The sequence below is a fragment of the Pleurodeles waltl genome, chromosome 10 (genome assembly GCF_031143425.1).
Source record: "Pleurodeles waltl isolate 20211129_DDA chromosome 10, aPleWal1.hap1.20221129, whole genome shotgun sequence".
NCBI classification, from domain to species: domain Eukaryota; kingdom Metazoa; phylum Chordata; class Amphibia; order Caudata; family Salamandridae; genus Pleurodeles; species Pleurodeles waltl.
In genome coordinates, this window is record NC_090449.1 from 465,630,781 (window position 1) to 465,654,201 (window position 23,421).

At 44.8% G+C, this 23,421-nt stretch overlaps 1 long non-coding RNA gene across 1 annotated transcript in view; it reads right to left on the reverse strand.

Moving 5' to 3' along the window:
• LOC138260772 (uncharacterized) overlaps window positions 1-23,421 on the reverse strand; it is a 196,104-nt gene that overhangs the window by 45,543 nt on the left and 127,140 nt on the right. Inside the window, exon 3 of the long non-coding RNA XR_011198979.1 lies at window positions 8,884-8,976. This is a non-coding gene — a long non-coding RNA (uncharacterized lncRNA). The remainder of the gene's footprint in view (window positions 1-8,883; window positions 8,977-23,421) is intronic.

Sequence of the window (23,421 nt, forward strand, 5' to 3'; positions counted from 1 at the left end):
TCCATGGCGGTGTCCGGGAAGGGGAGTCAAAATCCCCAGGTCATTGACCGCCAGGGTTGTAATGAGGGCCTATGTCTGGCACAGGCATAATGTAGTGCAAAGTGTTACAGAGTGGCGCAATGCATGCATTGCGCCACTCAGTAAACATGGCGTGAGGATTTTGGGCCGTCGGGCCACATTAGCAGAAAAAAAATACGCTAATGTAGTGCAAGGTGGCGCTAGAGGCTTATAAATGTGCCCCAATGGGTCAGTGGAAGGTGTAATCTCTCTTCTTCCCTGACCCCAGAGCAGCAGAGCGACTGTCACCATTTACTGGAACATCTTGCCACTCTGTTCATCCTCACTCCTGGACTTCCACACCTATGCATCCATGTTATCGGTAATGGACACAGCTTACCTGTGATGAACAAAATGAACAGGTTGTCAGGTAAGGTGGGTGCCAGTGTCAAAAAGGAGGTGTCTGAGAAGCTAGCGTTAGGGGTGATTGACCCTCCAGTATTCACTGATCCAGTCTTGTGGCGCTGGTACCAAAAGCTTTTCCATTGGGCACCACTCCAGAGCTTCAGTTCTGGGTGGACTACTGGGGACTCAGTTCCGTCACCTGGGCTGAAACACACCCCATCCCCCATTCAGATGAGCTAATTGACAACCTGGGCACTGCCAAATTCTTCTGTACTCTTGACTTGACATAAGGTTATTGTTAGATTTCTCTTTCAGAGGGGGCCAATGAGTTCAGCATTCTTCAGTGGAGAAGTGTGGCACAATGGTTAGAGTGGCAGACCCTGAAGCAAAGATCTGGCTCAAGACCAGGGTTCAAGTCCCGCTTCAGCAGGTCTTGGGCTCAGTTCCCTTGGACCAGATAATTCTCGCTTCGGTGCCTAATCTAATTAATGGGTCCTGCTCTGCAACTCTGGGCAATAGCTTGCTTAATCTCCACAACGGCCCCAGCAGCGCTTGGATGCCTGGCTTCACCCTGGGGGTGCCCAGGAGTGGGCACCTCACAGGGAAAAAAGCCAGGAGGGGTTCCATAGCGGTATGAGTACAGCGCCTTGAGACCCTAACGGGTGAGTAGTGCGCTATACAAGTGCAAAGTTTACAGTTTAACCCCAGAGGACCACTTTCAACTTCAGGTAATGCCTTTTGGCTTGAAGAATGTTTCTGCCATCTTCCACAGGGTAGGTACCAGGATTATAGCTAATAAGAAGGCCTTTTGTTCCACCCACCTGGACGACATCGCTGTCTACAGTTCTAGCTGGGAGGAACACCTGCAGCCCTGAAACAGACAGGCCTGACTACCAAGGCCACTGAATGGCAGAGCAGAGTTCTCTGGTGTACCTGGGTCACCTGGTGGGTGGGGGCAAGGTGCAGTCCCTCCAGGCCAAGACTGAGACTATCACGGTCTGGCAACCACCTATAACCGAAACAAGTTTGAGAGCTTTCCTGGGCCTCACAGGATACTATTGAAGATTTGTTAAGGGATATGGCACCATTGTTGTCCCCTTAAGCGAGCTGACTTCGAAGATGCAGCACAGATTGGTGATTTGGACAGAGGCTTGCCAGAAAGCCTTTGACACCCTCAAAGAGGCCACCTCTACACAAGGCTCCTGACTACTCCAAGGAATTAATTGTGTACACGAACGCTTCAAAGCATGGCGTAGGGGCAGTGAGCACAGTTGAACGAAGATGGCCTGGACCAACCAGTAGCCTTCATTAGCAGGAGGTTACTGGCATGGGTTCAGAGGTGGAATGCGATTGAGAGAGAAGCTTTTTCTGCGGTCTGGGTACTGAAGAAGTTGAGACCATACATGTCTGGGACTCACTTCCGGGTTCATACAGACCACATGCCCCTCAGTTGGCTCATACAAATGAGGAGTGAGAATCTCAAACTGTGGGTGTGGTCCATCTCCCTACAGGGAATGGACTTTATGGTGGAGTGCTGTCCGGGGTAAGACAGTGCCATTGCTAATGGTCTCTCCAGGTTCTTCCACTTTGTGAAGAGAACTCCCAAGTTGCTGTCCATAAGTCGTTGCAGGTATCGGATGAGGCATCGGTAGCGGAAAAGGGCGGCAAGACGAACGGCTCCGGAGCGGCCCCTGTCATTGCAAAAAGGTAAGGCTGCGCACCCAAGCGGGGTGTCGGTTGCGATTGAAGCAAAGGTAGACGGCTCGGGGGAGCCCCTGCATAAAGGGGTCTATATTCTAGATGTTGGGTTGGGGCCCGATCAGAAAAGTGAAGTGAGTGCGGAGGCAGAGAAGAAGTCAGGTAAGTCCAGCGACGGCCAAAGCGAGTTGAAGGTGACAGGGAAATCCAAACGCCTCCCATATATGGGCACGGCGAAGACCCTTGGAGCTCATCTTATGGTAGCCACGAAGGAGAAAATTTGGAAAGGGGAGTATGTCGAAATGCTAAAGTTGCTGCATAGGGAAGTCAGGTCAAAAGAGGGCTCGAAGGAAGAAGAATTTGAATTGGCGAAACGTCCCAAAGTCCGAGTGACTATTGAAAACTGGACCGCCGCATTTTTTATTTTTGCCAGTGTTTATTGTGAACGTTTTCCTGAGAGGTCGGTATCGTTTTTTAGGTATATGGATGTTATTTGGAAGGCGTACCTCAATTATAGAGGATATGCATGGGTACAATACGATGAGGAATTTCGTGCACGCATGGCGGCAGATTCTGACGTGCAATGGGGGAAATTGATGCAGATTTGTGGCAACATATAATGGGCCCCACAAAGTTTGGGAAGACCATTTTTAAAGGGAGCGGTCTACCCATTACATAGCGGTCCTTTTGTGAGTGCCCCACCCAGGGTGGGGCCAATACGGGGGCTAAGGGGGGATCAGGAACATCAGGAAGTGGCACACCAAAGACAGGAGCGTTTTAGGACTTCAACAAAGGACTGTGCGCCTATGAATACTGTAAGTTTAAGCACGAGTGTTCAAAATGTGCCGGTAGACATGCCCTTATCAACTGCTCTGGGGTGGGCAGGGCCAGGACTCAGGCTTCGGGACAGGGAGGAAGCGGCCAAGGGGGTCAGGGTCAGGGTCAGGCCCAGTCCAGGGGACAGGTACCTTGGGAAAAAGCTATTACTCCAGTTAAGTAGGATAAGTTGTGTTTTTGGGTGGAGCACTATGGTAATCAACAGTCAGGACAGTTGTTACTTCAGGGCTTTCTTCATGGTTTTCATTTGGGGTATACGGGACCTCGGCAGCAGCGATGGGCTGAGGATCTGAGATGGGTTCAGAGAAAGGAGGAGCTAGTGCGGCTCAAATTGGAAAAAGAGGTGGCTTTTCTGGATTGGCCTCTAGAGCTGGGACAATATCATCTGATACACCACTTATCCTGGCCGGAGGGTGCCTCAATTAATGATTTCATTCCAGAGAAAATTACAAAAGTCTCCTATGCGTCGGTGGATGTGGCCATGGCAATGGTGGAGTCCTTTGGCGCCGGCGCATTAATGGCAAAAACAGATATCAAATCAGCTTTCAGGTTACTACCAGTGAATCCCCGAGATTTTGAATTGCTGGGAATTCAATTCCAGGGCAGGTGGTATGTGGATAAGGTGCTCCCATGGGTTGCTCCATCTCTTGTTCTCTTTTTGAGTGCTTTAGCACATTCTTAGAGTGGATTTTTGAAACAGTGACTGGGCACAGGGAAGTGACCCATTATTTGAATGATTTCTTCTTTGGGGGCCGAGGGGTTCTGATTGCTGTAAGCGGGTATTGGACCAATTTCAGGAGATCATGGGGGACTTGGGAGTACCCCTAGCCCCTGAAAAAACAGTCAGGCCCAGTACAGCCTTGGCCTTTTTAAGTATTGAGTTGGATACGGTAGCCATGGTGGCTCGGTTGCCTGCAGACAAACAAACAGCTATGATTGAGACAGTGTGGATTATGGTTCAGAAGAAGAAGGTGACGGTCAGAGACATTCAGGTGCTTTTGGGCCACTTTAACTTCGCCTGCAGGCAGCACGGACGTTTTGCAGGAGGTATGGCTCTCTCAGGATACAGCTTGCCGCATCACCATGTGCGGCTCAGTGCAGGAGTAAGGGAGGACTTGAGGATGTGGTGTGTCTTCTTGCAGTCTTTTAATGGGATTCCAATCCAGACATGGCCACTGTGTGAATGGGACGTACAAATCTTTTCAGATGCGTCGGGGGCGTCGGGATTTGGCATCTACTGGCAGGAGTGGTTTTGTGCAGAGGAATGGCCGGTGGTGTGGTGGGCTGGAGGCCATAGTATTGCCTTCCTGGAGTTGTTTTCGTTGGTGGTAGCAGTACGTGTTTGGGGTCATTTGCTGATGCACAAAAGAGTGCTGTTTCGAGTGGATAACCTTGCGGTTGTTCAAGTGGTGAATCATCAGTCCACCAGGGATGTGCAAGTTTTGCAGCTGCTGCGAGTTTTTGTTTTGGATTGATTGCGCCGCAAAATATTTTTCAGGTCGCGGCATGTGCCGGGAGTCGATAATAACATTGCAGATGCGTTATCTCGTTCGCAGTGGGAGAGGTTCCATGGTTGGTTGCGGACGAGGCTCTGTGCAGGACAGCTATGCTGACGACTTTGTGGACCATAGGAGACGGAGGATGCTGCGGTTAGTGGTGAATTTGTTGGCCCCCTCCACACGTCGAGCGTATGTCAGGGGGTGGCGTGACTTTTTGCAGTCTGGGGCCTGGAAGCGACATGTTGACAGAGACAGAGTGGACCACATGGTAAACTTTATTATGGATATGGTGGGAAGGCGTTTGTCGAGGGTTTCCATTGTAGGGAAGTTGGCTGGTATTGTATTCATGGGGAATCTTCTGTGGGGTTATGCACCGTTGGCAGGTGAACTGGGCAGAGAATAATGGAAGGTTGGGCCAGGTAGAGGAGCATAGTGCAGAGGGTGAGACAGCCTATAAGGTTGAGCTTGTTTAAAGGGGTTATGCATGTTTAAAGGGGATTGTGGATGGAAAACTGAGGATTTGTTAGCATTGAGACGATGGATGTCAAATGCTTATAAAAAATATGTGAGAGAAGGATTTATTGCTACGGGATGGTAATATGTTTTTCTCCTGCTACAGGTTCTGTGCCCGCAGTGCATTTCATCTGGATCTGGGTCGTGGGCCATTTATTTGTCAAGTGGGCCTGGAGGCAAGCGCGGAAGAAAGCCATAGGGGATAACTTGTGTTTAGATAGGGACAGACACCAAGTTTGTTGGGAAGGTAAAGGGGGATGGTATGGCAAGAATTATTAGGAACATTGCAGCAGGTTCAGGGATGGGGGTTTGTCCTGATGCATTGCTTATACACTTAGGAGAAAATTATTTGGTTAAAAGGATGGGTTTGGATATTATGAGGCACATGAAAAAGGACCTGTATGAGATCCAACGACAATGGCAGGGTTGCCATATTATGTGGACAGCTTTCATTCCTCGCAGGGTATGGAGAGGGGCGAGGAAACCGGAGGCAATACAAAAGGCGTGGCGAAAAATCAATAAGGAGATGCAAGTATTTTGCAAGGAGAAGGGACTGACTTATTTGGAGCACAGGGATATATGTTTTGAGGACAAGGAATTTTTCCAGGGCGATGGTGTACACCTGTCCTTTATGGGCATGGAGTTGTACCTGCTCTAGGTAAAGGAAGGGTTAAAAGGTTTGTTTAAGGAATCTTAGGATGCTGAGGGGTTTTTCATTGTGGGGCCGACGGAGAGCGACCGAGGGCAGAGGCGGGTGGCACAAAAAGGAGGGGGGGTTCCCCTCCTTTTTCTGGTGGCAGAGACAGAGACTGTTCACGTGACAACGATAACAGATGGACAGAAAATCTGACAAGACATTTTCAGATTGAAAGGGGGTGAACAGCAGCAGGGCAACACAGATTACAAATTGGGCACTAGGGGTTGGAGACTTGCAGGTTCAATAGTTAGACGGCAACAACTGACTATTAAGGTAATAGATGGATTCAAAGAGGAAAGTGTTACAAAAGGATGACTGGATTAACGAACTGCAAGTTAAAGGGAAGGGAGGGGGAGGGTAAGGTAGGGGAGGGTGGGAGCGTTTAAGTTAGGTAAACCTATGTATAGTGAAGTATTTAGTTTTGTGAGGTTGGATAGCGAGGGTATTCGTTTTTTGAGTGCACCTGTTTCCAATAAAGCAGCCTTTTACACACAAAAATGGAGTAGTGGTGCAGTTTTCCCTCTTCCACAAAATGTGATTTACAGCATTAAATCCCCATGTGGTCTCCTGTACATTGGGAAAAATCTAAGAAAGATTAAAGTTCGAATTACAGAGCATAAGAGTATGATACTCAATCAGAATCAAAATTCCAGTTTAGTAGTACACTGGTTGGCATTTCAACATAATGTGGCACAATTGTGGATTCATATTTTAGAGGTCATCAGAGCTAGCCCTGAAATTAACACATCCAAATTGTTATCCATGAGAGAAACCAACGGGATCAGACATTTTGATACACTAACACCTAGGGGTGTCAATGATAAACTGGAGTTAGCATGCTTTCTGTAAACAACAGCAGCCACTTGGTTTACACTTATTTATTGCTATGTTCAAGTATTCACATTAGAAAATTACATATTCACTGTATGAGGTGCATTACATCAATTAATATGCATAATAGGTACGATACGTCGAATTTATGTTTCATCAATAGTTTTCTCATTACAAAGTACGAGCATCATCAGTTGTGTTTCACATCCCGCATTGGGTGGCATGAATTGTATGAGTTGCAGTTTCAAATAATTACTTTGATGTTATCTTGTACATGGGGTAGAGAACTGCATTTCTCTTTGATGTTTTGGATTTGTGGTTTGTCACTGTTTTCAGAAACCTGGGGGACAACTTATTTTTTTACTGTTTTTTTTCCCACGTGTTACACATCTTCATGTATTTTTATGTTTCAGCATTTTTTCAGCATCTTTCTTTACACTTCCTGCTGTCACCTGTTCCTGTGAGAACCAACCTGTTTGCATTGCAGTCTTTTTTTCCATCATCTTGTTCACTGAGTACTAACCACATCGCACGGTATGGCGTTAAAAGCATGCAGAGGTTGGGGTCTATTTCAGGCATCACTGTTGGAGCATTGGGACGTAGTTGATGCCGGCGAATGTTCATGGCCATACAGGAGGATAGTAGCAGTAAGGTGCTAAGGTAGTGGTTTTAGCTTTATTGGGCAGGGACACGTTTGATGGTGGGTGTATGACACTGGTGGTGCTTATATTATATTTACAGACAACTCTTTCTAGTTGTTTTTGACTGGGTTGTCCCAGAGTGAGGAGTGTTACTGCAAGCACTGTTTTGTTGGTTGGACAGTTTGATCCTGATGCAATGACAGCAATCCGTCCCTTTGTTTTTAGTGTTTGGAACAATTGGGTATTTCTGTGAGGTTATACAGTGTATGATTTTTGTAAGTGCATTTGCTTCTGATGTGAGGTGCAGTTCAAAGTGGACTTACAGTGTGGTATACATTCACCGTAGGGGCAGATTTAAGAAAAGTGGAGCTGCACACAGTGCAGCGCCACATTCCTTGCACCCCTTATCACCCTCCTACTGCCACCATGTGTGCGACGTATTTAAATACAACACACCATGCATCAGGGTAGGGGGCAATAGCATTAGATTTTTTTACTCTATTGATGTACAGTTAGTTCAAAAATTTGGCACTAACTCTGAACAGTACATAGGGGCCCATTGTAACCAATGGTGGGCCCCCTTTTAACTCCTGCGCTGAGCAGGCGTTAGAAATGCAGAAAAAAATGATGCAAACAAATATTCTAGATCTCTTTGCGCCATTTTTCCGGCCCCCCTAATGGGGGAACGCCCCCTGGCATACTATATCTCTAACGCAGGCATTATGTGGTTCAAGGGGTTGCAAAGTGGCGTAGTGCATGCATTGTGCCACTTTGTAAATCTGGCACAGCAATTTTGGCCTTGTTGGGACACATTAGATAAAAAAAAAATAACAGTAATGTGGCACAAGGAGGCGCTAGACCCTCTTAAATCTGGGCCTTAGTGTTTTAGCACTTCGGCATCTCGCCGCAGTGAGTAAGTTTTATATTGCATGTTGGGATTTGTAGGCATGGCAAATTTGAGTTAGTATCAGATGTGGTATTTGACTCTTATAACTGTCATGCTGTCAAGGAGAGCACTACGGGTTGATTGTTTGTCTCCTGACACACCCGGGCAGTTGTAGACACATGGGGCGTCATTTACGAGGCTGGTGGCGTATGGAGGCACAGCAAGTGCCTTGCTGTGCCACCCTGCATCACAGGGAAAGGGCAGGAATGCCCTCCGGAGGCTCAGCGTGCCGCTAGGGCCTCATAATTGAGGCCCATGCTGTGAAGTCTGTTTTGGCTTTCACATTGGGTGGATTGGCTTGTGCATGTTTGTTCCTTTCACCTATTTTGTTTTATTTTTTGATTGCCTATTCATGCCGGTATCTTTTCTGTTTGAGCGGGCGTTGGAATGTTTCTTTTGAGGTTGTTTGAAACTGCAGGGGCAGTTCCACTGGGCACGTTGTAAGTTAAGCCTGCATGAGGTAGAGCTCTGGTTCACTTATGAGTGTTTTTCTCTCTATCTAAGGTGTGTTTTGAGTTATTAAATCCCTCCTTGTTTTCTGTTTACATTTGCAGTTATCCCTGAAAAAGGAACACATGGTCGCGAAATGCATTGGGTCTTGTACACAGTCTACAGTTTGTATGATGACTAGCCTCATCCACTATAAATGTTGCAAAAGTTCAGTAACATTTGTACATACATTCATTGGACTTCTGCACTGTTTGCCTTAATCCATTGTTAAAGACTTTTGCTGGACATGAGAATATAAGTCTTGACAAAGAAATTGTTTTGTCATTGATTCATAATCTAAGAATAACATTGCAAACATTTGGTTCTTACCGCTGTTGGCTCTGGATCTGGCCCACCGAAGGGGTCGGGTTACTCATCAATATTTATACGTGCCACTGGCAGAGCACATTCCAGTGCAGAACGCTGCAACAGTTTGAATGTGTGTTAATATGTAAAATAAAGTGTCATAGTTTGTTTTAATTTACAATCTCAAGTGAGCGCATTGCACAATGAGTTTGATTATTTTCTTACTTTAGCTATTTGGTGCCTACTGCCTGTCTCTGATCACATGCCTAGTGTGGTTGACAGCTGGGCTTTGTATATATCCCCAAGACAGCCACACACTATGGGAGCTTAGGGCTGACTTAATGGGCCATCCTGGCAAGAGGGAAGGGAGGAACTGGATCTAGCCTCCCTTACACCTGAATAGGCTGTGTCCTGTCCCCTCACTAAGGGCTGCATATCCCCTGTAGTGAGTCTGCAGCCAAGGCATGAAGGAGAGGGCCTCTGTGCACTTCAAAGCCCTGTCTTTGAAGTCTTCCACACTTCAAAGGCACCACTGGCTATGAGTAGAGGACCTCAGACACCACCACTTCAGTACACTACTGATCTGTAGATACCCCACCAGGAAGAAGGACTGCTGTGCTGCTGAAAGGACTGCCACTCTGCAGGACTGCCACTCTGAAGAAGCTGATGTCTTGCTATGCTGACCTGCTGCCCCCTTGCCTGTAGAGGAAGAACTGGAACCAACCTTGAACCCCTGACCCCAGAGTGACTCAAAGGGCTAGTCTGCTGACCTTCTAATCTGAGCCTCAGGGACATAGCAGGCTCCCCACAGCTCCTGGACCCGTCTTCAAAGAGATTTTGACCCCCAAGAGGCTCCTCTCAGGTCCTGGGCCTGTGGAAGTGGTTTAAGATCTTAAAGTCAAGCTTTTGGGTTCTTGATAAATTGGCCCATTTGCTCAAGAACCTTGTCGTTCGCCTGGAAATGCAGTGCGAGCAGCTGCACGTTCGTCTCTTCGCACCCATGTGGATCGCCACCTCCACAAAGCTCTAGCCTGTCCATACAGAACACTCAGCCTGCTCCTCGCACCCTGCTGACCTTTGGCAGCGATGTTTTCCTAGCTCCTGGTGAACTTATTTCCCGTGAACTGGACTCTTGGCACAATTCTTGGGAAGGCAAAACTTCAGCAGGACTATTCTGGGACTGTATCCAACCCATGTTCCATTGCGGTTAACTTGAACTTTTGACTTTGACCCGGTCCAGCGCGATAAAGATACCTGCAGTGGGTGCTTTATGCTTTTGGGAGCTTTATTCCAGTTTATTATTTAAAAATTTGCAACTCCGGTTCTACTGATTGTATTTTTGTATCTTTGGTCTTGTTTTATCTATTACATTTTGTTTTATTTGTCTAACCTGGTGTGGCATTTTTTGTGTGTGGTGTTTTTACTGTTTTACTGTTTGAAGTGTTGCGCAGATACTTTACACTACATCCAAGTTAAGCCTGACTACTCTGTGCCAAGCTTCCAGAGGGTGAGCACAGGTTAATTTAGGGTGTGCCTGACAGTTATCCTGACAAGAGTTGTGGTTGCTACTTGACCAGGGCTCACACCCCACTCAACCACTAAGTAACCCAATGGTACATGTACTAGGAATTGGCATAGGGCAACCTAGCAAGCCTTTCTGCTGCACTGCCTATGCCAATTCAAAAGGGCAGAAATGCACTGCATTTACAAGATGCAGTACATTTCTGTGCTTTCCTCCAGTGCTGGAGCACAAATTGCTGCTTAGCGCCAACGCAGGCATGGTGCAAGGGTGTCTGGATTGCACTACGCGCTGCTGGTGCATCACAAAATGTGACGCACCTGCAGTGCATGGGGCTTGTAAATATGCCCCACAATTTCTAGCAGTGAGCACTGCAGTATGCACTGGAGGTAGCTTGCAAAATCGAGGCATGTTGTGCTGTGATGCATAATGCAGCAACACAAAGAGGCCTTCCTTTAGAGATAATAGTGGACAATAGTGATGATGAAGGCATACCTCAAACTTGTGAACAACATTAAGATGAGGATGCCAACAAAGCTATTGAAGGAAGGAATGTTAGAACACAAATCACCGCCAACTACTTTAGTAGTAATACTTTAAGTATTTTTATTATTTTGTACTTGCGCAAAGTATTATTTTCATTTTTAAAACAGTACTTATTGATGTTTTTTTCACAAGCCATTGAAGAACAAAGCCATTTTTTGATTTCAACTAATTTTGTTCAAAAGAAATGTAATTATAAACATATCTTGTTTTTTTTTAATTTAAGTTGTATGTAACTAAAACAAAGATGTGACACAACAATGTTTGGAGCTTTACTGCATTGCTCTTTTTTCCTTTCATTCCTGTTATGCTGTCACTACATGTTGGTATATTAGTTGCATGCACATTTGCAGTTTGTCTAGTACGGCTTTAGCAAAATCTACTCTAAAATTTCCTAGCTCTACTTGTCAATTCAGGGAGCTTCAAGATAGAGGACTCATTACGGTAGCAAGGTGATCTACTGACCCTTACAATCTATTAGTTAAATATTTATGCAGACTTTGGCCATCACATCTGTCAGCATTTGTTAGTCCACATGTCGATACAGTTTGTATTAATGTAGTTACTTCTGTACATATAGCCTCATGTGATTCACAAATGTATATGAAACAAGATGTCATGGTTTATTCAACGGCACTTAGGGGGTCATTATGAACACGGCGGAAACAACAGCTGTGTTCATGTTGGCGGTCAAAACACTGACCGCCAGCAACCCCAGAACCCCGCCGGCAAGATAATGAATCTTTCTGAGAGCCCGCGGGCGGAAACATTGTTTCCGCCCGCTGGCTCACAGAAAGGCTCAGCCAGGACATTGACGGCGGCTCCACATGGAACCGCCGTCAATGCTTCTGTGCGGCAGGTGCAGTTGCACCCACCGCGGAGATCTCTGCCCGAAAATCGGGCAGAGACCTGCGCGACGGGGCTCTGCGCCCCCTTCGACAACCTTTTCCTGGCAGGATATCCCGCCAGGAAAAGGCTGGTGGGAAATGAAACATTATCCGCAGGGTAACGGAGGCGGGAACCTGGCGGTGGGTGACGGCTGCCACTGGCGGCCATCACCATGTCCATAATATGGTGGTTCGGCCCACCATGTTCAAAATGAGGGCCTTAATTTCTTTCCAAACGAATGCATTCCAATTGTTGCCTTTCTTGAACTTGCTAAAGTATACAAAAAGTGATGGATGGAATGCTTGACTTAATCTAAGCCACTGGTAATTTTTTGGGGCCACATCACAGTACAGCTTTATTTTGCACTCCATGTCACTTCAGTTTGGACCCAGTAATATACAGATCAGTCTTGTCCCTACTCCATTTGGATCAGTCAAGCCCAAACTGCCAAGACAAGTCCTCTCCAAACCTGAATACAAGCAACCTAGAACCAGTTTTGCTGTAGTTAGGGCTCATCAGCCAAGTGTAGTTTGATTTCAGTGACACAGTATGCACAGAACCCAAGTCTGAGCATACCAATCCCACTTCTGGTGACACACTAACGTATAGAAAAAATGATTAATGGAATGCTTGAATTATTCTCAGCCACTGGTACTTACTTGGAGCAGCACATGTAGGCCACATGCACACTGTGTCACTGGAACCAAGTTATACCTGGCTGTTGAGCCCTACCTATGGCACAACCAGTCCTAGATTGCTTGTGTTCTAGTTCATGGAAGACCTGGCCTGGCAGTTCAGCTGGCATGTCCCATTGGAGCAGGGCCATGACTTATTTGCTTATACGGCTTGGTCCAAACTGAGTTAGTATGGTGTACTAAATAACAATGGACTGGGATGAAGCCCAGAGTAATTACCAGTGGCTGAGATCATTTAAAACATTACAGCTATCACTTTTTGTACACTTTAGTTTTCCGTGCCAGCAGCATAGATTTCTCAGTACTTGGAAAGCTTGAGCAGATTGTCATTAAGCTTCTAAATTAAGAGACTTTTCTGTTCCTGGCCTTAATATAACTCTACGATTTCACAACAATCTGTTTCGCATAATGCATCTTGTTGAAGGAGTAATGTTTCTAATTATCTTGATAGTCATGAATATTTGAGATCCTAAATGCCCATGGCATTCCTCTCACAAATCAGATGGTTCTTCTGATTGTATATTGCTGTTGAGATGTTGGACAGCAGATGTCACACCCTTTTCAACATCATCAATAGTATCCCCTTTGTCATCTTTATTTTCAGTAGTCACTGGTTCCGGAGTGTTTTCTGGTGAGAGAGAAGAGACCTCTACATTTTCCAGTAACATATTATTTTATGGTTTGACTTCTTTATAGTAAAACTACATGGCCCATAATGTGTTTGTGTGCAGACAGGAATACACAGATTGACATACATTTAGAGTAATCTATTGCTCACAATTATGTTATGTATTAGACTTTAACAAACACATTCTTAAACATTATTGCCTTAACCTTCCCTTATGGGATTTGTAGTTCTCATTTTATTAATGTTGTTAATGGTAAGTCTAAACTAAAATGTAAATTTACATTTAGGTTGGAATTATATGTCTCACAAAGTGAATAAACATTATTAAATGTAACAACCACACAATTAATTGTTTATTTTTAATTTTTTTAAAAGGTGACTTTCTAACCTGTGTTTGATGAGGGAAGATTTGATGTGTTGGTATCTGTAACTTCTGACAGTGTTTCTGGCACAAAGGTGCTTCCTATCATTTCCTTCATCTGATTTGCAAGGAAAAAAGAAGAAGAACCACCTCCAATATGCCAAGCATCAGACACTCTTTCCACAAGATTCTCTTTTGTGTGGGCCATAAATACTACCATTGCTTATGGATTTCATAAATGGTATGCTTGGTGACACCAACAGCACCTATTCATTCTTCGATTGACACCCAGATTTTCTTTTCAATCGACTCCATCACAGCCAATGATGTTTTCCTAAAATGTTTGTCATTATTGAAGACACATTCTTCAACCAAAATATCCAATTCAACATCGACAAACGTTTGCTTTCGTTTGCACCCTCCATCATCTTCGCCTTTATCCTGGCTGGGCATTGGAAGGACTCTCCAATACTCTCCTGGTCCACAGAGATGTGTGTCTTCAAAGTGCTAGCCAAGCAATTTCAGACAGTCAACTCACTTCTTGGTTCCTGGTTATGAGTTTATAAAATACAGTCTGTGTGACATTCAGAATTTCTGATCCTCTATTAGCGATTTTTTTCTGATTCACTGATTTAGAATCATTATTTGGGATTGCAAGACTGGCGAACCTGCTAATAGTGAAAACAAGCTTTTCAAACATATGATTTACCAATTTGATAATTGTGATTTGTTATTTTTGCCAAATAACAAATTACATGGAAGAACATAAGGCCAATAGATCTCAAGCTGTTGAATGTCATGTACAGCCCTGATTATATTTTTTGCTGCCTGGTACTCATAGGTTTTTCTAATTATATTGAACTACATATTCCAGAACCCAAACACATAAAAGGACTATGGGCCTAATTATGAGTCTGGTAGACAGCCACACTTGTGGTGGCTGTTGGACCGCCACTGTAATCTTGGCGGTTTGATCACCAGATTACGATCCTGTCAGTCAGACCGCAAGGAGACTGCCACCACCACCAGGATCATGGATCCTGATGGGTTGTTGGTGGTGCAAGTTGTGGTCAAGCATGGCGGTGCCGATGTGGGCACTGCCATGTTGATCACTAATTGCCTTTCAGCCAGGCTTTTCATGGCATGGTCACCGCTATGAAAAGGCTGTCAGAAAAGCAGGAACAGGGCCACCGGAGGGCCTCTGCACTGCCCATGACCATGTCATGGGCAGCACAGGGGCCCCCTGTCAGAACACTCGAAATGCACACTTTCTGTCATGGCAGACAGTGTGCATTCCGGGTGTGCTGCCTGCACCGATAGTGCAGCGGGATTGGCCTCGGCTGTCACGAAGAGCCAAGGCCAATTCCGCCACAATGTTGGTGCCAGGCAGGGAAGTCATAGTATGTCAGTGGGGAGGCAGCCGGCTTGGCGGCCACCTCTCCACCACCAAAGTCCTAATTAGGTCCTGTGTGTGCTACTCAATCATGAGGGCCTCTCCAGGAAAAGGGCTGCAGAAGGAACAAGTGGAGTGGTGCTTGGGAGTTTGTTTCTTGAAAACAAAAATCCTTTCCTAAGCAAGCTCCACAGACATTGCACTCACTCTACAAAGGTCAGTGCTTTCGGTGGAGCCGCTGCACTGAAGGCACAGTGATCCTTGCTTTCCTGGAGGAGATCTATAAATTTACTGGACAGTCCATTTGCTCGACAAGCAGAGGACACGGACTCTGCTGAATTGGTGAGCCAATGGGACACCCGCATTGGCCTAAATTACTATTATTGTTTCTATATGTGCCTACAAAGGGGGCACTGCACAAAGGTACCATTTCTATGCTTCCACAAGCTTAGCTTCCCCAGAAAGGCAGTGATGTGCACCAAGCCTGAGTGGTGGCTGTGGACATTGTGTTGTATAGTGGTTGCACTGATAAAGGGTATCATGCCCTTCATGAGGCTCTATAGATACAGTATATAGATGTCATACATGGCAGGTCAAGACATTGTTGAGTTTCAAAACATATAAATGTGGGCGATCGATTTTTACAATTAGTACATGTGGAAAAGATAACATTTTAATCAATATACTATAATTTCCATGCACAAAATAGTTACACTATAATGGTAAACATTCTGTGTTGTGGCTGGTCCAGTAGCAAGATCTATAATGAGCACTGCCAGTGATCTATGTATCACATAATAACCCTTTTTTAGAGATCTTGCAACACTTCTTTCTTAAAGCACTTTTTTCCTGACTGGCATCTTGCATCACCAATCTCCCATAATTCACAACTAACCTGACTTACTTCATGTGTAGCATTCCAGTACTAGGGCATCTACAACAATGTTTCAGTGAGTATATTGCGCCTAACGTATGGGCTTGCATTTCAGCAGTGACACATTCAAAAAGGTCTCACAATACACCCAACCCAGCCAAAATGCCACGCATCTCGGGTTGCACTAATGTAAATCGATAATCAGTATCGGATTCCAACACTGGCACATTTTGTCACACAATTTTGAGGAGTCCTTTGAGCTCAGCAGGAGTCGTTTTAAGGTCTAGCCTAGGCAGCGCGCATGCGCTGTCACTCAACATGTTGTCATCTATTCTGTGGCCTTTCACCAAGCCCATCACACTCCCATCACTTTTATTCATTCCTTGGTCTGCTTTTCAAAATTCCTTTTGCTTTGTTAGGTAAATGCTTTAGGTTTGTCCCACCTTGAGGCTCTTTTGTTCCCGCCCTTGAGACCGACTCTGTTACATAGATTATTGCACGATCGGCCATATATCTTAGTGTCGGCACACTCATTTTATTTTTTTGCCTCTCCACTTTGTGCATGTGGCATGTTGTTTTTTCCTTTGGCATCTCGCTGTTTCTTTGCATGTCTGTGCCCAACAAGGCTTGCAAGCTGGAGGGGGATTCCTTTTTATTTATTTATATAGCGCAAACTTGACCGCAAAATTTGATCACTTTACGAGAGCACTGGTTAAATTTGAAGCCCCATTCTTAAATTCTCCCATTCCTAAACTCTAAGTTTAGCAGTTGAAAAATATACACACTGGTGCCTTTTAAATAGAAAAAACACAAGGAAAACCATCAACGTGGCTCTCGCAAAGCACAGCGGGAGAGTTGATACTACAATATTCACTGCACTCAGGAAACTCACCCCATAATGCTTTGCAGGGCATTCCCTTTACAACACGTTTGCCCATAACTCATCCTGTGGTGGTCATAGGGCAATGGGACCACCACCAAAATGTTCAGGACAATGTCCAGCTCATCTTCTGAGTCCCCACATTAGGGTGGGGGGGGCAAAATCACAACCTCTCCCACCATTCAATGTCGTTTTAAGTTCTCTCATGGCTAGAGCTTTTAGTTTACAGCTGGGAGTAGCTTGTCTTCTAGGGGCCTTGTTTGCAATAATGTTCTAGCAGGCCTGTTCAGCACTATGCCCTCTAGGGGCTGAATATATGTTTACACTGCAATGCTCTCTGCTCTTCTCTTCTCTTCTCTTTTCATTTGGTTATGCTCTCTAGGGGCTGACTTTATGGTTACATGACCATGTTTCTTCCAAATGCTTTTTTTTTGTAGTGGCCTCTAGGGGATGTTCTGACCATTACAATCTAATGCCAAGTGTATGAAGGAATGCACAAGCACAGTTTATTTCTGATAAAGGTTTAATGTTCTGCATGCCTAAATACTTATAAGGTCCCAAAGGTGAGACCTATTGGCTATGCCAATACTTGTTTTTTGTTTGCCACCCAGTGGAAAAAGTTGCTTCTTTGTCAGTGCAGCTGCTATAAACATCCGTGGCCAGGATATATAATAAGTGGTGAAGAATGCAGCCACTGCTGGTAAGCATGAGAGTGAGGACAGAGCACCCTCATCTCAGTATTGAAGGAGAGTAGGACCACAGAAGCAGCTCCCACTGCTCTGTATAAACCAAGCTTGTTTTTGTGTGTGTGGAGGGGTGAGAAGCTGTGCATGTGCTGGGAGAGGATTTCACTTGCTCTTGAGGCACAGACTAGCATAGAGACGTCAGGGTGGTAGGTGAGGCTGGATTTAGTGGAGCTGCTGCTGTTTTGGTGTGGCCAAGGCCAGAATAAGTACAGTCCCATAGATTACAATAGTAGGGGGTTAGGGCATGCCTATGATGTTGAGGTAGGAGTTGGGGTGGTATTGGGCTTGATGTGAACACTGGGCTCCACCTTCACATTGCGAAGTCACAGGTTAATGTTGCAAGGGGAAGAAAAGGAATCTGTGAACGCTGAATTTAATAATAAGGAATTTCATTACTGTGAGTTAAGAATTTGCAAAGAATTAGGCTAATAGAGAAAATAATGTGCAACTTGGAAAATGTGCCCACTTGAGTGGCTGCCATGAAATACGTAATGCTTTTAGTGAATCCATATTAATCATTATTCAAAGCGTAAGTGTACAGAAATTATAGTTAATGATATCATGCTATGTATTTGTTTATTAACCATAGGCCTTAAGTTAGCGAGGTTTGGGCCTACTCTGCACAATCTCATATTAAACTGCAATGCCTGAATAAAAATCGTAGGAATGTATGTCCAGAGAAATACTGATTTATTGTTCACACTGTGTTGACCAAATGTTTAGCAGATGTCTTTAATTTTCTCATGAGAACTGCTCAGAGTTTCTGAATCTAGATGTATGTTCTTAGAAATGGGGTCTTTAATTGGCAGTCAGGTTACCCAGTGTCCAAGGAACGACCCTCACTCTAGTCAGGGTAAAGGAGAATCACACTCAGTTAACCCCTGCTTACCCCCTCAGTGGCTTGGCACAAGCAGGCAGACTTAACTCAGAGACGATGTGTTAAGTATTTGTACAAACACACACAGTAATACAGTGAACCACTACAAAATGGCACAGCACAGATTTAGAAAGATAGTAAATATTTTATCTAAATAAACATGACCAAATACGATAAAAATACACACTATATAGTTAAAAATACAAATTTAGCACTTAGAAGCAAGAAAACAGTGCCTTGAGACACAAATACTACAAGTTGGTATTATGCAGCGTTGTGTCAGAGTTGTTTCTTACAATGCAACACCAATGGCGGCGTTTACGGAGTCGTTCGACCCCCACGTACAGTACCTTAAGAAACAAGTAGAAAACAGGCCGGTACACGGAGTCCGGGAGAACGGCTTCGCTGGGTCCGATGCAGCGTTGGTTCCGGTGCCACGGGGCAGAAGGACTGCAGCGTTGCGCAGTGGCATCGGGTCCTCACTACATGGCAATGGAGATGAAGCGGCATAAGATGTGAAGTCGGTCCCTTGGATCCGGCAGATGCGTAGTCCGGCGGGGTGACGATACTGCCGGGCAACCTCACAGGGTCATGATAATGTCACAGGGCCGCAGGCACTGCGATGGCGTCGGATTATCACGGACATTGGGCTTACGACACACCGGTGTCAGCGAAGTTGGGTGGGATCAGCAGCGGAGTGAGACCTACATGGTCGTTTGACTTCTACGAGGTCCACAGCCTCGGGACAGGCGGCGTCGCAGTTCCGGGGTAGAGGCATCAGCTCACAGGGTCATCAGATTCGTCGCACTGAGCTAGGTCCATGGCCTCTGGGTAATCAGTGTTGTGGTTCGGGCAGCGGCGTCCTTTGCGGAGTCACACGGTGTTGTCCGGGGTCGTTAGACTGGTTTCCTCCAAGAATTCACATCTAGGGGTCCAGGAATTGGAACGGCATCCTCTGGCAAGCTAGAGTCCACAGCAAGTAGATTCAGATCTCATTGGTGAAGCATTTGCTGTCCCTGAGGCTTCAAAACAGGAGGCAAGCTATACTCCAAGCTCTTGGAGTCACTTCTCAAGCAGGAATGCAACAAAGTCCAGCCTCTGTCCCCTAGCACAGAAAGAAGCAGCAACTGCAGGATACCTAAACCCTGCACAGTCACATGCCAGGGCAGCACTTCTCCTCAGCTCTTCTCCAGACAGAGGTTCCTCTTGAATACTTAAAGTAATCTGAAGTCTCGGGTTTTGGGTCCTCTTCTCATACACCTTTCTGCCTTTGAAGTAGGCCTACTTCAAAGCAAAGTCTCAAGGGTCTGTAAGATCCTTTCGTGTCCAGGCCAGGTCCCAGCCACACACCAGGAGGTTGGAGACCACATTGTGTGAGGGCAGGCACAGCCCATTCAGGTGTGAGGGACCACTCCTCCCCTCCCCTCCATCCCAGATGGCTTTTCAGGATATGGGGGCTACACCCCAGACCCCTTTGTGTCACTGTTTAGAGAGAGGTGCAAACAGCTCAGCTGTCAAACTGACCCAGACACGGAATCCACAAACAGGCAGAGTCACAGAATGGTTTAAGCAAGAAAATGCCTACTTTTTCAAAGTGGCATTTTCAAACACACATTCTAAAAACCAACTTCACTAAAAGATGTATTTTCAAATTGTGAGCACAGAGACCCTAATCTCCATATTTCTATCTGCTCCTAAAGGGAATCTGCGTGTTAATCACATTTAAAGGCAGCCCCCATGTTAACCTATGAGAGAGATAGGCCTTGCAACAGTGAAAATGGAATTTAGAAGTATTTCACTGTCAGGACATGTAAAACACATAAGTACATGTCCCACATTTAACATACATTGAACCCTGGGGCTACCTAGAACCTACCTTAGGGGTGCCTTACATGTATGAAAAGGGAAGGTTTAGGCCTGGCAAGTGGGTACACTTGCCAAGTCGAATTGGTAGTGCAAGACTGCACACACAGACTCTGTAGTGGCAGGTCTGAGACGTGTTTACAGGGCTACTTATGTGGATGACACAATCAGTGCTGCAGGCCCACTAGCAGCATTTGGTTTACAGGCCCTGGGAACGTTTAGTGCACTGTACTAGGGACTTACTAGTAAGTCAAATATGGCAATCATGGAAAGCCAATTACATATATATTTTACATGGGAGCACTTGCACTTTAGCACTGGATAGCAGTGGTAAAGTGGCCAGAGTAACAAAAACAGCAAATACAGAGTCCAGCACACAGCAACAAGCTGGGAAACAGAGGCAAAAAGTTAGGGGAGACCACGCCAAGGATGCCAAGTCTAACATACGTCATTTCTATTGCAGTTATTCTTGTTATTAATTTGTATTGTGACTTTTGAATGCTTAGTTATAAATGCTCTAGGTAAATTGAGATTCTTTAGAAGATTCGGTCAACCAGTGTTGTTTATGTATGTATATCATTTGGTTTTGAGATTAATGTATGTCATATTAGCATTGTTAATCTAGGGAAATAAACTTTCTAACTTTTACTTAAAGGTGTTGTTATTCATGGCCAAATGGGTCAGGGTGCCTGGAGATTATTGAGTTCAGAGATGACATTGATGATGTTTATTGGTTATGATGGTGTATTTCCATTGAATTAAAGACATGGTGGAATCACTCTAAGTAAGGACAGACCATTAACAAATCCGGCATGGGGCAAACACACAAATCTTTATTTACTGACTTCATGGAGTGTAATGTTCTTTTAATTGCATTGTGCAGTGAGTTCTTCCGTGTGCCTGCTCCTGCTTTGTTTTGCTTATGGCTTTGGGTGGGAGGAGGTTTACAGGCTGCGGAAATCAGTCTAACGCACTTCCTACGACAGCTCTAGGCTATTAAGGATGAGGTTAGCATTAGCCCACGTCTACTGCAGAACATGTCACCTGCCCTATTCTCAAGCACTGGTCGATATCAGGCCTCCTAATTCCTGACAATCTCTTTGCTTTTACTAGCAAGTTTAAATTGCCCTTTTGAAGTGATATTGAACGCGATGCCTGCTCCTACACTTTGTAATGTTCTGTTTACTGCAGGCCATATTAGAGAATTTTTCGAAAGCACATTTTCAAAATATGCCTCGGACTGAGCCCTTAGATTACTCCAACCCAGGGACTCACTCTCAACTCCCGAGAGAGACGAGTTTCTCTGAGTCTAGGACGAGGATAGCGGAAAATGCTCAGACCCCGCGACACTGGAGAGTGCACTTTGTACTTAGCTTTTGTCTCCGTGTCCAGGCATGTGACAGTCTTACAGCATTTTCATACTGTCTGTTTCTCCTGACCCTGGTCCGCTCCGGTCAGCCTTGTGTCACCACCCCTCACCTGAAGGGAAGGAAGATGGGTATAAAGTACGCTAGGCTTTTTTCCCAAATAAAGACGTTTATATTATAATTACTAGTTTGCCACTCTGGTGGAAGTTGCATTTGAGGCAAGTTATGTTGCGCTTTTTCCCCTGGCTATCTAGGCTTTTCATTAATGTCTGACACTAAAAGTACTCTCATTTTATGTTCATCTAATCTTTAGTTTAACCCATGCCACTGTTCCTCTTTATTCAGACAAGTGCTGTACTACACATCATTTCAAATGCTCTTAACACCAACAGATGCTGCTTTTAAGCTCTATAAATAACAAATGTTACTACCCCATTTAATTACACCTTTTTCTAATTTTGTTGGGAACCTAACTTGTGAATGTCTGGTCACAGGAGAACACACCATCTAGTATTACCTTACTGAGCCTTACCACCACGAGGGTGTGCTATTTTGCTATAGTTTGTTTTGAACCAGAGGTGTGGAAAAATTGTCAGTATTGTTTGCACACCAGCATTGTCTGACATCTAAATAAACTGTGGAAAAAAGTACAGTCTTACAAAAAACCAGCTCCCACGCTTACAGTAATGTGGCTCTAAAAGCACCCTAGTGTACATTGGCACCATGTAACTATGTCCCAGGCCTAGTGTTTCTGTGCAGTATTTGCTGCTGTGTAGTGACCATTCATTCTCTTATAGTTCTATGGCCCTGCATCAAAGATAGTTATGAATGGTTGCATACGTCTATTATAGTAATAGAGTTACCTTTGATTTGGGCATTATTGGGTGAGCTTATTGAACCCAGGGAAAATCCTGCCTATCCAGTCAAGGAATGCTGTCTATTTCTAGGATAGTTATGTGTTCCTAGATGAGGTGCAAGAAATACATGCAAATATTTCTGGGGCCATACAAGAGGTGTCATGGGACTGCTGGTGACAGCCAGGAGAGTAAATGAGGAAGGTGATTGTGAAAAATAGGGGGGAGTAAAAAGCTAGTGAGATAAGGAGCAGAAATTAAATTAGAGTTCTTGTTGAGAAAAGTTAGATCAAAAGTTAAAAAGGAAAACAATAAAAGGAAGAGTTATGAGTTTAGTCCAAAGGCAGAGCAAGAAAGGGAAAAATGATGGAAAGAGTGAAGAGGAAGTAAGATGTTGAATGGAAATAGACAAAAAGAAAGCAAGACTGAAGTGGAGAAAAAAATTAACATGAGTGAAGTGGAGATTGAGAAAAGAAAGAACACAACAGAACAAACAATATCAAATGGGCTGTGAAGATGGTGAGGAGGGAGGAGAGGAGAAAGCTGCAGGATATCTGGGAGCATGTGACAGTTTATTTGGTATAATGTGGTATAAAATGTAAATATCCTCTGTTTTAACATAGACTTTTTCAGGGGGAGAACACCTCTGATTCCTTCGTACAGCTCTGTTGCTTCACTTGTTCGATCTGTGGAAATTCAGGCAATTTTTATACCCTACCAATTTAAAATTTCACCAGCCGCCACTGGAGGAAATGTTAAATGTTGTGGTGGTTACACCCCCCAAACAGTGTTCACTATTTTATAAAGGTATTGATGGGCGTCCCTGCTCTCTACAGACACAGGTAACTTTAAATTCGGTGACATTTGGCTGCCAGTGAGCAGTACTGCATCAGTGCAAGCAAGTACATTTGAACAAAAAGAAAGTGGTGCTTACTTCTAGGCCTTCATGTTGAGCCGATGGGGATTCTTGATGGTATGTATCATATTACAGGCTTTTTTTCTGTTTGTTATTCTTCACAATTACGTTTCGTGCTAAGTGCCACACAAAAAGTATGGAATGTCAATCATAAGCAC